Source organism: Polypterus senegalus, chromosome 7 (genome assembly GCF_016835505.1).
Source record: "Polypterus senegalus isolate Bchr_013 chromosome 7, ASM1683550v1, whole genome shotgun sequence".
Lineage (NCBI taxonomy): Eukaryota > Metazoa > Chordata > Cladistia > Polypteriformes > Polypteridae > Polypterus > Polypterus senegalus.
Genome location: NC_053160.1, coordinates 175,685,136 through 175,698,723, shown reverse-complemented (window position 1 = coordinate 175,698,723; position 13,588 = coordinate 175,685,136). Strand labels below are relative to the sequence as shown.

The following is a 13,588-nucleotide window of genomic DNA, read 5'->3' as shown; positions in this document are numbered from 1 at the left end:
CACCTCACCTACTGCAGTTTGCCTATCGGGACAAAGATTTGGGGAGGGTGTGATTATCTATCCGCTAAACAAGGCTTATCCTCACCTGGACAAAGCTGGCATCACTCTGAGGATTTTTTTTTCTTTAATTTCTCCAGCACCTTCAATACCGTCCAGCCATCCCTGTTAAGGATGTGGCAGACGGCTGGGTCCCATGCCCGGCCGGGACGCATCTTCAACGTATGTGCTGGGGGAGCAACCATGACCTGCTCAATACCTCCTGCAGGACACTTGGTGGCAGCCTCCCTAGCTGACGGTGGTGCCTCAGCTTCCCACAGGGCTCCATGGGAGATGGATTTCTCCACAGCCTTGTTGGGATCTGGGGTGGCTGCCAGGGGGCACTGCATGGGTCCCTAAGCCCAAATGGACAAGTCTTCAGCCTCACCCGGAAGTGCAACTGGAAACAGGTAAACAAACACCTGCAGCACTTCCAGGTGGGCTATAAAAGGGGCCAGCAACCACCACTCAGTGGCCGGAGTTGGGAGGTGGAGGTCGAAGCTTGACGGAAGGAGTGGTGGAGTCAGAAGAGAGTGTGTATTGTGTTTGTGTTGCTCTGGACTGTGTTGTGCCTGTGTGGTTCACAGGGAAGACATGCCCCACAGGTGAAGACAAAAAAAGTCTTGTTGGTGCTTTTACATATGCCTCCGTGTCAATCTATGCCAGGTCGGGCGCAAGATAGCGCCTCTTTTACAAGGGGTAAACTCAGAGATATGCAGGTGGGTGAGCCTGTGGTGTCCTAATGATGGACTGTCTGCAGGTAGACCCCAGTGTGTGAGACTCGGGGGCTGTGTGAGCAACACTGGGGCACCACCAGGACCAGGCCTGTCTGCTTTACTCTTAACTGTGCATCACTGCAGACTAGAAATATAACAGCAGGTCAGGTCACTTGTAGAAATTCTCAGAGGATTCTGCACTTATGGGGTGTACTGAGATAAGGGGATGAGAGAGAGAGGAGAGGAGTCAGGGGGAGAACTTTGTGTTAGGTGCAAAGAGAATTGTCTGCAATTGTCTATCTATCTATCTATACAATACAATTTATTTTTGTTTAGCCCAAAATCCCACAAGACGTACCACAATGGGCTTTAACAGGCCCTGCCTTTTCACATCATATCCAGCCTAGACTCTCTAAGCAGACAAGGAAAAGCTCCCAAAAAACCCTTTTCGGGAAAAAAATGGAAGAAAACTCAGGAAAGGCAGACCCCTTTTCCAGGTAGATTGGTCAAAAAGAAGGGGGTCAATACAATACAAAACACAAGTAATCCTCAATACAGTATAATAGATAGATGGGTGCCAATTACCTTGGTCAGTTTCAATTATGGGTTCTTCTTTTTTTGCAATGGAGGGGTACCAACAAATTTGTCTTCATCTGTACCCACATATGCAATACATAAACAACAAATCATAGTTAAAAAATATTAATATTAACACAAAATTTAAAAAATGTCAAAAATACATGCAAAAAAAAAAAATCTTACACATAGAAATGAAAAAAAACAAAAACCCTCTTAAGTGAAGGAGCTGAAACACAAGACCATCGGGTCACATGCAGCCATTTCTCGACATCCATTCCTTAAATCTACAGCAGCTTTTAGCAGGCACTATAAAATAAGAGGAAAATTGCCCTGCCTAGCCAATGCCTGCTAGTAAACATAATTATTTGTATGATGGAAATGGGTTAAATATAAAAATATTCACAAAAGAAAGTAATGGTGCACATAGCAGAAAATGATATTGAAAAGCACAATTCATCCTCAGTCCATTTTCTGGCATATTATATCTGTGGGTGAAAGAGCTCAAGAGCGAGTACAGGAAAGAAAAATTAAAGCTTTCGCATTTTTAAATTCACATTGAAGCAACTGGAAAAAAAAAATCCATTAATGCAACATTAAAGGCACGATTGCGGAAAAGTTTGAAAAGACAGTGTACAGATATAATGTCAATTTCCATCATAAAAGGAGTTCAGGGACACACTTATCCAGGCACATTTAAACTAAAAACGCCACAGTATTACCAAGGATGAAAAATCCACTTTAGTTCTAACCCTGCAAGATGGAAACCGAAATGAAAAAGTGCAGGTGGTGGTGCTCTTTTGGCGGCCATCCTACCCGGAATGATGCCATAGATGAAACGTGAAAGGCACACAAGAGGAAGGGATAATCAAAGGGAGAGAACAAATTACAAATGAAGAAAAGAGAACAGAGTCCTGCTGCCTCTCTGGACACTCCTGGAATGAACGCTTGTGACTCTCCGACTTGTCTGCCTGTTCAGTTATTCAATGGACTCCACCTCCTTCGTCTCTTGTCTCTCGCTAACCCGTTCTCACCTTAGTTCTTCTTCTCCAGGTGGTTCATCTCAGCTTCTGGCTCAAAGCTTAACGAACTTCAGGCCAGAGGCTCCTTCAAACCGTCTTCAGGTCTGGCAGGACTTGCTTTGACTGCGGTGGGTTGATTCTGTTACGGCTCCATGCAGGTTTGGCCCCGGGTTTAAATTTTTGTCATTTTGTTTGTTTTTTTTGGTCATATTTTATTTTTCTTTAGTGGGTATTTTTGCCCTGGTCCTTTACCCTAGTTTTGCTAGCTTAAGACTCAAGTATTCAATTACAAATTACACAAGAGCCTTATCTGAAGGCACCTGCGGCAACAGCTACCTTCCAGTGGCATTTGCACCAGTGTTCTTGTAAATGTTCTCATTTGTTCGCCACCCCAGTTATTCAATGGACTCTTCCTCCTTAGACTCTCATCAGACAGTCTGCCTTTGCTCAGCTCACCTTCTGGCTCTGAGCTCAAAGAGACACTGGCCTCAGGTTTCTTTAAAACCGTCTTCACATCTCTAGCGACTTCTTTGAGTTCCATGGGTTGATGATGTTAGGACTCTGTGCCATAGTGGCAGAGCTGCTGCCTCACATTAAAGATACCGGGTCCTTCATGCATGGTTATTGCCTCTTCATCCTGTGTCTGTCTGGGTTTCCTCCCTGTTGTGGTGTGAAATTTTGTATATCCTGCTATTCTTGTTCATTGCCTTGTCACTTCTCGTCTGGATTATTGCAATTCCCTTTTCTTTGGTCTTTCTCGCAAATCTCTTTATAAGCTTCAACTGGTCCAGAATTCATTACCAGATCCCCCTCTATTCACCATATTACTCCCGTCTTGCAGCAGCTTCACTGGCTTCCAGTTAAGTTACGTATTCAATTCAAAATTCTCCCGTTAACATTTAAGGCTATCCACAACCATGCCCCTCGATATCTGTCCAGCCTCCTCCATGTTGCTATCCCCTCCCGCACTCTTAGGTCCTCTTCTTCCATCCACTTGACTGTCCCCATCGTCCGTCTTAGCACCACGAACTGAATGCTCTGCTCCCCAGCTTTGGAACTCATTACCATCTGAGCTTAGAAATATCGATTCATTCTCACTTTTCAAATCTAAACTTAAAGCTCGTCTGTTTAGATGTTTAATGTTAGATCTGTTTAACCCTAACCCTAACCCTAGCCCTAATTTCTCTGCCCGATTTTAATTTTTGTATTTTTTTAGTTTTATTTATAATGTGTGTTTTTCTATTGTTCGGTGTCCTTGAGTGTTTAGAAAGGCACCCACGAATAAATAAAATGTATTATTATTATTATTATATAAGTTGATAAATATTTTGTATGGCTTTATTTGTAACTTAGACAAAGCAACTGGGCCTGAGTCTTTATAATTTTATGACATGGTCAGGCGAAGTGCATAAAATCAGCCTGGTAAGCGATTCTCTGCAGGAACCTCTCAATCAACCCCTGCATGGAGGCCAACTACCTAACTGGCAAGATTTCACCTTAACAAATGGTATAGGGGTCATGTCGCACCAGAATTCTATTAATCTAAAGTTGCCTGAGGCCATCAAGTACCATGACGCCCTATTGGCTGTAGGGTTTGGACAGAGAGTCTATAAATTTGCTTTCTTTACCCCTCCTCTCTCTCTCTCTCTCTCTCTCTCTCTCTCTCACACCATCATCATGAAAGAGCATCTCACACACCATGAACTGAAATGAAGACCACAAACTGAACAGCACAGCTTGACAGTCATATTGAGACAGGCATGCGGCCTGTTCTGAAGAAAGCTGACCAAAAATGATGCCTTAACTAGAGACATTTTAATTAACTAACAAGTCTGTGTGCCACCTGAAATTACACTTCAACATTTGTCAGGTTGTATGGTTGCTAATATTCACTTGTACTTTGCTTATTGTTATTATTTTACAAATATTATCAATAATACATTATTTAAAGTGTAACTTAACTCCTGCTTGTCTTTTATTACACCTAATTGCCTGTGGTTATAGATGTAGAAGGGAAGGTGGAGAGAAGTTATATGCTATAATACCTTATAAGCAGTGATAAGTCTGTGAGATTTGAGGCATTCTGCAAAGGCTACACAATAAAGAATACAAAAAGGGAAAGTAAGGGCGGCACGGTGGCGCAGTGGTAGCGCTGCTGCCTCGCAGTAAGGAGACTCAGGTTCGCTTCCCGGGTCCTCCCTGTGTGGAGTTTGCATGTTCTCCCCGTGTCTGCGTGGGTTTCCTCCGGGCACTCCGGTTTCCTCCCACAATCCAAAGACATGCAGGTTAGGTGGATTGGCGATTCTGAATTGGCCCTAGTGTGTGCTTGGTGTGTGGGTGTGTTTGTGTGTGTCCTGCGGTGGGTTGGCACCCTGCCCAGGATTGGTTCCTGCCTTGTGCCCTGTGTTAGCTGGGATTGGCTCCAGCAGACCCCCGTGACCCTGTATTCGGATTCAGTGGGTTAGAAAATGGATGGATGGATGGAAAAAGGGAAAGTAGAGTCATATAGAACTCTACCAAAACACTCCCACAGTCCAAAGACATGCAGGTTAGTTGAGTTAGTGATTTTAAATTGGCCCTAGTGGGTGATATGTGTGTGTGTGTTTGCACCCCGTCTGGGATTTGTTCCTGCCTTGCACCCTATGCTAACCTGGATAGGCTCGAGCACCCCCTCATAACCCTGTTCAGGACTAATTGGGTTAGAAAATGACTAAACCGTCTTCAGGCCTAGCAGGACTGCTTTGACTGCGGTGGGTTGATTCTGTTACAGCTCCATGTGGGCTTGGCCCCGTGTTTAAATTTTTGTCATTTTTCTGCACTCTTTTGTTTGTTTTTTGGTCATATTTTGTTTTTTTAGTTGGTATTTTTTCCCTTGTCCTTTAGCCTAGTATTGCAAGTTTAAGACTCTCAAGTATTCAACTGCAAATTATCTGAAGGCACCTACTGCAACAGCTACCTTCCAGTGGCATTTGTGCCAGCGTTCTTCATCTCTCACTCTTGTTACTTTTCCAGTTTGTCTCAAATTACACAATGGCCTCTCTAGTCTCTCGTTAATATGTTCTCACCTTACCTCTCCTTTTCCAGAGATGTTTGCCTTTACTCAACTCACCGTCTAGCTCTAAGCTCAATGAGACACAAGCCTCAGGTTTCTTTAAACTATCTTCAGATCTGTAGTGACTTCTTTGAGAGGAATGGGTTGATGATGATGATGATAGGGCTCCATGTGGGTTTGGCCACTGTTTTCATTTATTTTTATTTCTCTTCATTCCCTTCTTTGTATTTTTGTCCTGATCCTTCTACCAAGCACCGCTAGTTTAAGGCTCTCAAGTATTCATTTACAAAATACCTGAACCTTATTTGAAGGTGCCCGCTGAGACACCTGCCTTCCAGTGGCATTTGCACCAGTGTTCTTCAGCTCTTGTCCGTTAGGACCATTGCATCCTTAAAAATAACTATGGGTGTCATACATTTTTCCTGCCATTAATAATAATAATAATAATAATAATAATAATAATAATAATAATAATAATAATAACAACAACAACAATACATTTTATTTATATAGAACCTTTCCCATTGTCCTGTTCACTTTCCAGGCTTAGGCACATTGTGTCTTGGTTTGACACTCTTGTCTTTCCGTATTGACCTTCCATTTTTGTCTCTCACAGCTACTAGTCCATCCCACCGCTGCCACCATTTGCAATGCCTGCAGTCTTGACCATTGACTCCTTCTTTTAGGTGAGCATCTTATAGTTTGCAAACTTAGAGCAGACAAAGGCAAGGCAGTGGTCAGAAACAGGATAGAAGTGGGGTAAAATGTGTCAAATGGTGCAAAGATGAAATTATTTATTATAAATAAATAAATAATATTCATAAAAAGCAAAGATAATCATGGTGCCATTTATAAAAGTATGCACAAGCCCAGCTGGTCCATCCCCAGAAGACCTACACATGTGACCCCACGGCACCATCGCCACTCTCCCAATGAGTCCATTAACTGCTCTTGTTCTCTTCATTGACTGCTTTCTCATGCCATAATTCGCCTTCATCTTCCAAGACCATGACTCCCCTCAGGCATCCTAATGTTTGCCCTGCACAGAATCTGCAGCTTCAGGTCTTCGTGGGTAAGTCTCTACAAGCTTTGCATATCTGAATTTGGGCAGTTTATTCCATTCTTCCTGGCAGATCTTCTCAGGTTACATTCGATGTTATGAGAAGTGTCTTCAACATCTTCAGGTCTCTCCAGTGAGCACTCAAGGACAGTCAGAGGCTTCTCAACAAGTCACTCCAGCACTGTCTTGAGTGTACGCTTCTGGTCCTTGTCGAGCTAATGGTGGACACTCTGTATTTGACTCCAGAGAAGAGCAACTCGGCTCATTCCAGAGCTACAGGGGATGAGTTTCAGCAAAAGAAGATTAAGAGGAGACATGACTGAAGTGTTTAAAATTATGAAGGGACTTAGTCCAGTGGATCGAGACTTGTATTTTAAAATGAGTTCATCAAGAACACGGGGACACAGTTGGAAACTTGTGAAGGGTAAATTTCGCACAAACATTACAAAGTTTTTCTTTACACAGAAAACCACAGACACATAAAATAAGTGACCAGGTAGTGTGGTAGACAGCAGGACTTTAGGAACTTTCTAAACTCAACTTGATTTTATTTTAGAAGAATTAAGTGGATTGGCCTGGCGAGCTTTGTTGGGCTGAGTGGCCTGTTCTCGTCCAGATTTTTCTCATAACCCCTTCATCATTTTTTAATAGTTTGCATGGTTTGAAGCAAATAACCCAGACACAAAAGACATTAAAACTAGATAACATTGTACTTCAGACCTCAAGGAGACCCCCTTTGGTTAACTTCGCTGTATTTAAGAATGTCTTTTGCTAAGAGTCCATGTGACATTGACACACCGGCCACAGCTGGACTTTCTGCACTTTTTATGATATCACATCACATAACGTGCAGCAGTACTTGGTGTACTAAAATAAATACAACGGTGTGCAGCACTTTGCACTTGTGCCTTCATGAGTATCAGCATGAATGTATATGTGCAGGTGTGTGCCGACACTCCGCCTCACTGCCAACCCATATTTATGGAAACCATCTGCCCTTTCACCAAGCACCACCAAGGGAGACCACTGCTTTCTGATACTGCCTCTGTATATCAACATGTTTAGGACCCTTCATGGGAGACATACTGCTCTCCAAAATAGCTTCTTTATATTATTCCGCTTTCAGACCACCAAGGGGGACCATTCAACCCCATACCCAATGTGAGAGATGGCCAGCAGCTTATCCCCGCCAGTACATCTAGGCCGCTAGATGGAGTCCTCCCTGCAGCATGGAGGTACCCCAGATTCCTGCAGGGCATCATGGGAGTTGGAGTGTGACATAACAACCCTGCTGGGTGCCATGGGTACCATCGGAGGACGCTGCAGGGAGACACCGGGAATTTCTATTTTCCCTATAGCCCAGAAGTACTACCAAGTCATGGGGATGGAAGAACAGAAGTGCTTCTTGGCTTAAGAAAAATATGAATCTTCAACTGACCCGGAAGTGCTAGTGAATCACGTGGACTGAAGGACAGGAGCACTTCTGGGTCACGGGATATTTAAAGGACTGTGAGAGACCCAGCAAGTGGAGCCGGAGTTGGGAGGAAGTGTAACGGAGCTGCTGGTTGGAGAGGAGGATTTACTATTGACTAGCAAAATACCCGCGCTTCGCAGTGGAGAAGTCGTGTGTTAAAGAAGTTATGAAAAAGAAAGGGAAACATTTTAAAAATATTGTAACATGATTGTCAATGTAATTGTTTTGTCACTGTTATGAGTGTTGTTGTCATATATATATATATATATACACACACACACACAGACACACACATATAAACATATATACATATACATATATACATATAAACATATCTACACATACACATATCTATATATATATACACATCTACATATATATACTGTACATATATATACACATATCAACATATATACACACATACATATTCATACATACAGATAAATATACATATATATACACACATACACATACATATATATATATATATATACACATACATACATACATACATACATACATACATACATACATATCTACATATATATATACTGTATATAGCAAAATCCCTGCGCTTTGCAGTGACGAAGAACTGCTTTTAAATTTTTATTAAGAAGAAAAGAAAACCTTTTTAAACTGAGGGAAAATATACCAATAACTATCTGTTAAGGATCTCTTTGTATACCACGTTGTCAGTTCAGCACTCCGGTTGCAATATGACCAAGCTGTGCACTGAGCTTACTTTTGAGAATGCAATGTATAGTTTTGTCCAGGAGGAAAGCAATGTTGCCTCAAATCAATGGCAACCTTTTGTTGTGTCTGTCCCTGAGACTTATTAATTGTCATCGCGAAGCAGAGCCTTACTGGAAATGGGAGGCCTCTGAATTGAAATGGGAGATCAGAGGGTATAACGGGGATGCGAGGAATACATTGAGTGTGGAGAAACTCTAGAGACAGCGTGTGTATTAACTTGTGGATTTTTCTGTGAGTATTTGCTGGCAGCGTGACAAAGTTGCTTCCGCAAGACCGCGTTAGCTGTGGAGCTCAGCTCGGAGCATATTCTTTTCCTACCTTGTCAATTATGTAATGCGTTTTTTGAACAGGTTTGATGCATGGAAGTGATCACTCGTACTGCGTTCAGTCAGTTCACGTGATGTCCACGGCTTTATTTAATGTTAGCTAAGACCTGGCACTTAAAAGTTTTTCGCTACAGCAATTTGAAGTCCATTACAAAGTGATCCAAAGTCTCGTTTATACCTCGTGTCTTCTCATTAATCTTGTATCTCGCGAATAAAGTATTCGCCGTTTTCCTTCAGCGCTCTTTGGGAGCTCTTCCTTCTTTTCTACATACTGTGTTCACAGTCAGTTCACGTGATTACGTGGGAGGTGTGATGATGTCACTCGCAGCTCCGCCCCCCACGGCCATCGAGCTAACATCCATTACAGTATATGGAGAACAATAGGTTTCAGTTATGACCGTTACGCGTAGAATTTCGAAATGAAACCTGCTCAATTTTTGTAAGTAAGCTGTAAGGAATGAGCCTGCCAAATTTCAGCCTTCTACCTACACGGGAAGTTGGAGAATTAGTGATGAGTCAGTGAGTGAGTGAGTGAGTGAGGGCTTTGCCTTTTATTAGTATAGATTATTGTTGATTATTAATTATTATTGTGTATTTTAGATGTAGAGGTGCTTTGTGCACATTATGGAAGAAATTAAAATTATTTCTGGGACTTTTACCTGGTGTTTGGACGTGTTGTCTGCGGGTTTGGAGGAGTGACAGCGCACTCTAGTGTCACACCAATTACTGTTTTAAAAGCAGTTTAATAGTTTCTGTATATTAACATGGTTTTGGACCTCCAATGGGAACCTACTCATGTCCAAAAATCTCTTCTGTAAATAAGTTTGCTTTCAGAGCATCAAGGGGGACCACCCAAACCCATACCCACCTGCTCTTCAAAACAGTTTAATAGTGTCTGTATATCAATGTGGTTTTGGACCTCCGAGGGGGACCTACCCATGTCCAAAATAGCTTCTGTATATTAGTTCGCTTTCGGACCACCCAACCCCATACCCACCTGCTCTTCAAAACAGTTGAACAGCGTCAGTGTGCTATCGCACCGCCAAGGATCCACTATTCAAACTAATCATGAGTTATTTACTCGTGGCACTTGATTATACGCAAGGTACCACAACCCCCGTATCGTCAATCGAGGGTCTAACCTTCAAGGGGGACACATTTACAAGATTATGGAGATGTATAAAGGTGAACTGCTCCATTTATAATTCAATTTTATGCACTGAGTTTTTTTTTTTTTTGGATTTTTTGTTCAATTTGTTCACCCTCAGTACTGCATGCGGTTCAAAAAGGAGACATTTGACTTCTTCACCTTCATACGAGAGATTACTTTTGTAGGAGGTGTGAACAAAAAGCAAACTTTTTCTGGAGAAACTTGGGAAACACGGCTCTGAAAGCATTACCAAGTCAACACTTCTGAACCATTTGGAGCAGTCAGTGCTCTCCAGAACAAGTCCACACAGGTAGAGAACACATGTCAGATAAACTCAACCATGTTACACTTGCATCTCAGAAAGAAAGAAAGAAAGAAAGAAAGAAAGAAAGAAAGAAAGAAAGAAAGAAAGAAAGAAAGAAAGATTCCACCTCTTTGCTATAATAAAACTTGTCAGTTCCATAGCACTTCCAAGTGGGTGTGTGAGGGCAGATGGACTTGAAAGAGTTCATGGTACAAGATCACAAATTCCACACCTTACTTTATAACTGCAGTATATTGCCCTGCTTAGCCCGTAAGATAAAACTTCAATAAAAAGAATGTGGTAACAATTGTTTACTTATGATTTCAATATCGTACTTCAAAAACAAAACCTTATGTTGATACTGGCAAAACTCTTGGAATTTGGATTCATGCTGTACAGTAAAATTTCCTTGTTTCTGTACATTCACAGCATATCCATTTCCTAAATCTTCTTATCTGGGGCAGGGTTGCAGGAGCCTATCTGTAGCAACGGGCACAAGGCAGGAACAAACCTTGGATAGGTGCCAGCCAATCACAGGTTGAGCCCATATTGGGGGCCAGTTTAGCATTGGTAAGCTGCATAGCCTGCATGTCTTAGGACTATGGGAGTTAATGCACATGAACATGAGGAGAACATGCAAACTCCACATAGGGAGAACCCAGGACTTGAACATCTGCCTCCTTCTTACAAAGAAGCAGCACTACCACTGTGCCACTGTGCTACTCCATATGCTGTTATACATATAAACAGTAGCTTGTACAGAGCATAACACAAGACCACCCACTCAAAGCCAGGGATCAAATTAAAAAAATATCTCCATCAACATTTTCTCTATTTTTTCCTTCTTTATCCTCCACTCCTCCCAGGTAGAGCTTTATCCTCCTCCTCTCACAATTCTGATTGACCTGGTGAAGATGGCGCAGTTCCATTTCAACCTGGACCCTCGAGTACAATCTCCAAGTTGAACCCAGGAGTGCTGGCGTAACAATAAGACACACTACCAAGTCAGGGGGAACTGTTATAGGAGAGGAGAATGTTCACCTGGCAGCGCCCTCTAGTGGCAGTCATGTAACACAATAAGGCCGTCCATTTGGACTACAGCTCCTGTGTTGCCAGGTGGATGCACAAGTGGGAGCTCAAGCAGTGGGATGCTGCAGTCCAGTGTATGGGAGGTACACATGTGCCCGGGCTGTCTTCCACTGTCCATCCATCTATTTGAAGGCATCTTGGTCAATATACCAGCCTGACTTTGCATCCTATAACATATATAAAGTATGTCTTATATATATATATATATATATATATATATATATATATATATATATATATATATATATATACTGTATATTACTAAAGGGTTCCTCCCTGCAAGCTTTGTTCGCCAACCCCATGGCTTGCGCTATGCACCAGCCACTTTGCATGTCTGCCGCTCCTGTTTGGTGAAGACGGGGGCTGAATGCACCCCAAGGAGATGCGGTTGCTGCTCCGAAACCCCCTTTTAAACAGTGATACAATGGGAAACAAATACAGTTTTTTTTAACCTCCTCTTTCCTCAATCAGCTGCTGGCTTGCTGCTGCTGTTGCTGTGCCATATGATCTGCATCTCGCACGGTGCTTCGAACATTTAAAAGCCTGTACAGCAGCTGTCCTACTCTTTGTCTTTTATTTCCGGTCCCGGGTGTGGTTAAATCACTTGGCACAAAGTCTTGTCTTGCGCGATGTGAGTTCCTGATATTTTTCAGTTTATAATTTTAAACCAGATAAGAATCTGAAAATCTAACAACAATACATCAAAGTTCGATAAATTCTGAATAGAATGATACTAAACATATACTGTATATTTATAAGTTTTAAAATAAGCCTGATTTAAAGCTTGACAAAAAAGTGACATAAAAACATCACATAAAACCATTGCACAAAATCGTTGCACTTTTAGGCTCACAGGATTTTATAGATATAGATTATATATATATATATATATATATATATATATATATATATATATATATATATATATATATGTATATATATGTATATGTATATATATATATATATATATATATATATATATATATATATATATATATATATATATATATATATATATATATATATATATGTATGTATGTATATATGTATATAGTATGTATAGTATGTGAATTTCCCCTTGGGGATTAATAAAGTATCTATCTATCTATCTATCTATCTATCTATCTATCTATCTATCTATCTGTGGGTGTGTGTTTGTGTGTGTGTATTGTGGTGGACAGCCAGGGTCCTTATCCAGCCAGGATGTCCTGACAATGGAAGGACCAAGGGAGAGAGATTTTCTTTCCAGGACACTCTCTTCCCCGGACCAATAGAGGGCAGCACCCTTGGCTTGCAGCAGGGCCACAGGTTTGGCTGGGACCCATTTTCTGGGCCCTGCTAGGCAGCACTTCCACCACACCAGGAAGTGCTGCCAGAAGAAGGTCGTTGGACACCTGGAGTCTTCCTGGGTGTCCTATAAAAGGGGGCCAGCCACCAGTATTCAATGGCCTGAGTCAGGAAGAAGTGGGTGAAGCTCGTGAGGAAGAGTGGAGGCGGAAGGACAGGCAAAGAGAAGGGACTGAGGTGCTGTATGGACTGTGCTGTACTTTTAAGGAGCGAAGAAGAAACGCTTCCCCAAATGTTAATAAATCGTGTGCTGTCTGGTGAAACTTGTGTCCTGCCTGTCTGTGTCGGGTTAGGGCGGCTGTAAGTGCCCCAGGCTTCACAATATATATATATATATATACACACATGTTGCAAATAGGGGATAGTTTAAGGACTCGGATAGTTGTAATATTCCTCCAGAAAGCCAGAGGGTGCTGTCAACTGATGTTGTTTCTCTTCCTCTCTCTGCAGACCAGAAGATTAACAACCATGACACCTCTGACACCACTTCCGGTTTCTGGACCTGCCTCTTCCTGTTCAGAACCTTTATCACCAGAAGCAGTGCCATCTTGGTTAGTCTGTGTCGTTTTTACATTTCATTCTTTTCTAGCGCCCTATGCCATGAGTTTATTTTGAATATATGAGGTTGGCCCTCATGGTACCCCAAAGATTTATAATCTCTCTTTGTCATATATGTGTTTTAT

At 41.9% G+C, this 13,588-nt stretch overlaps 1 protein-coding gene across 3 annotated transcripts in view; it reads right to left on the bottom strand.

Moving 5' to 3' along the window:
* LOC120533028 (neuropeptide Y receptor type 1-like) overlaps nucleotides 1-13,588 on the bottom strand; it is a 104,616-nt gene that overhangs the window by 84,838 nt on the left and 6,190 nt on the right. The window contains exon 2 of one of the 3 annotated variants that reach the window (XM_039759641.1): nucleotides 1,338-1,405. The exons of the other annotated variants lie outside the window; for them this stretch is intronic. The gene's annotated coding sequence lies outside the window, so the exon portion shown is untranslated. The remainder of the gene's footprint in view (nucleotides 1-1,337; nucleotides 1,406-13,588) is intronic. 3 annotated transcript variants of the gene reach the window in all.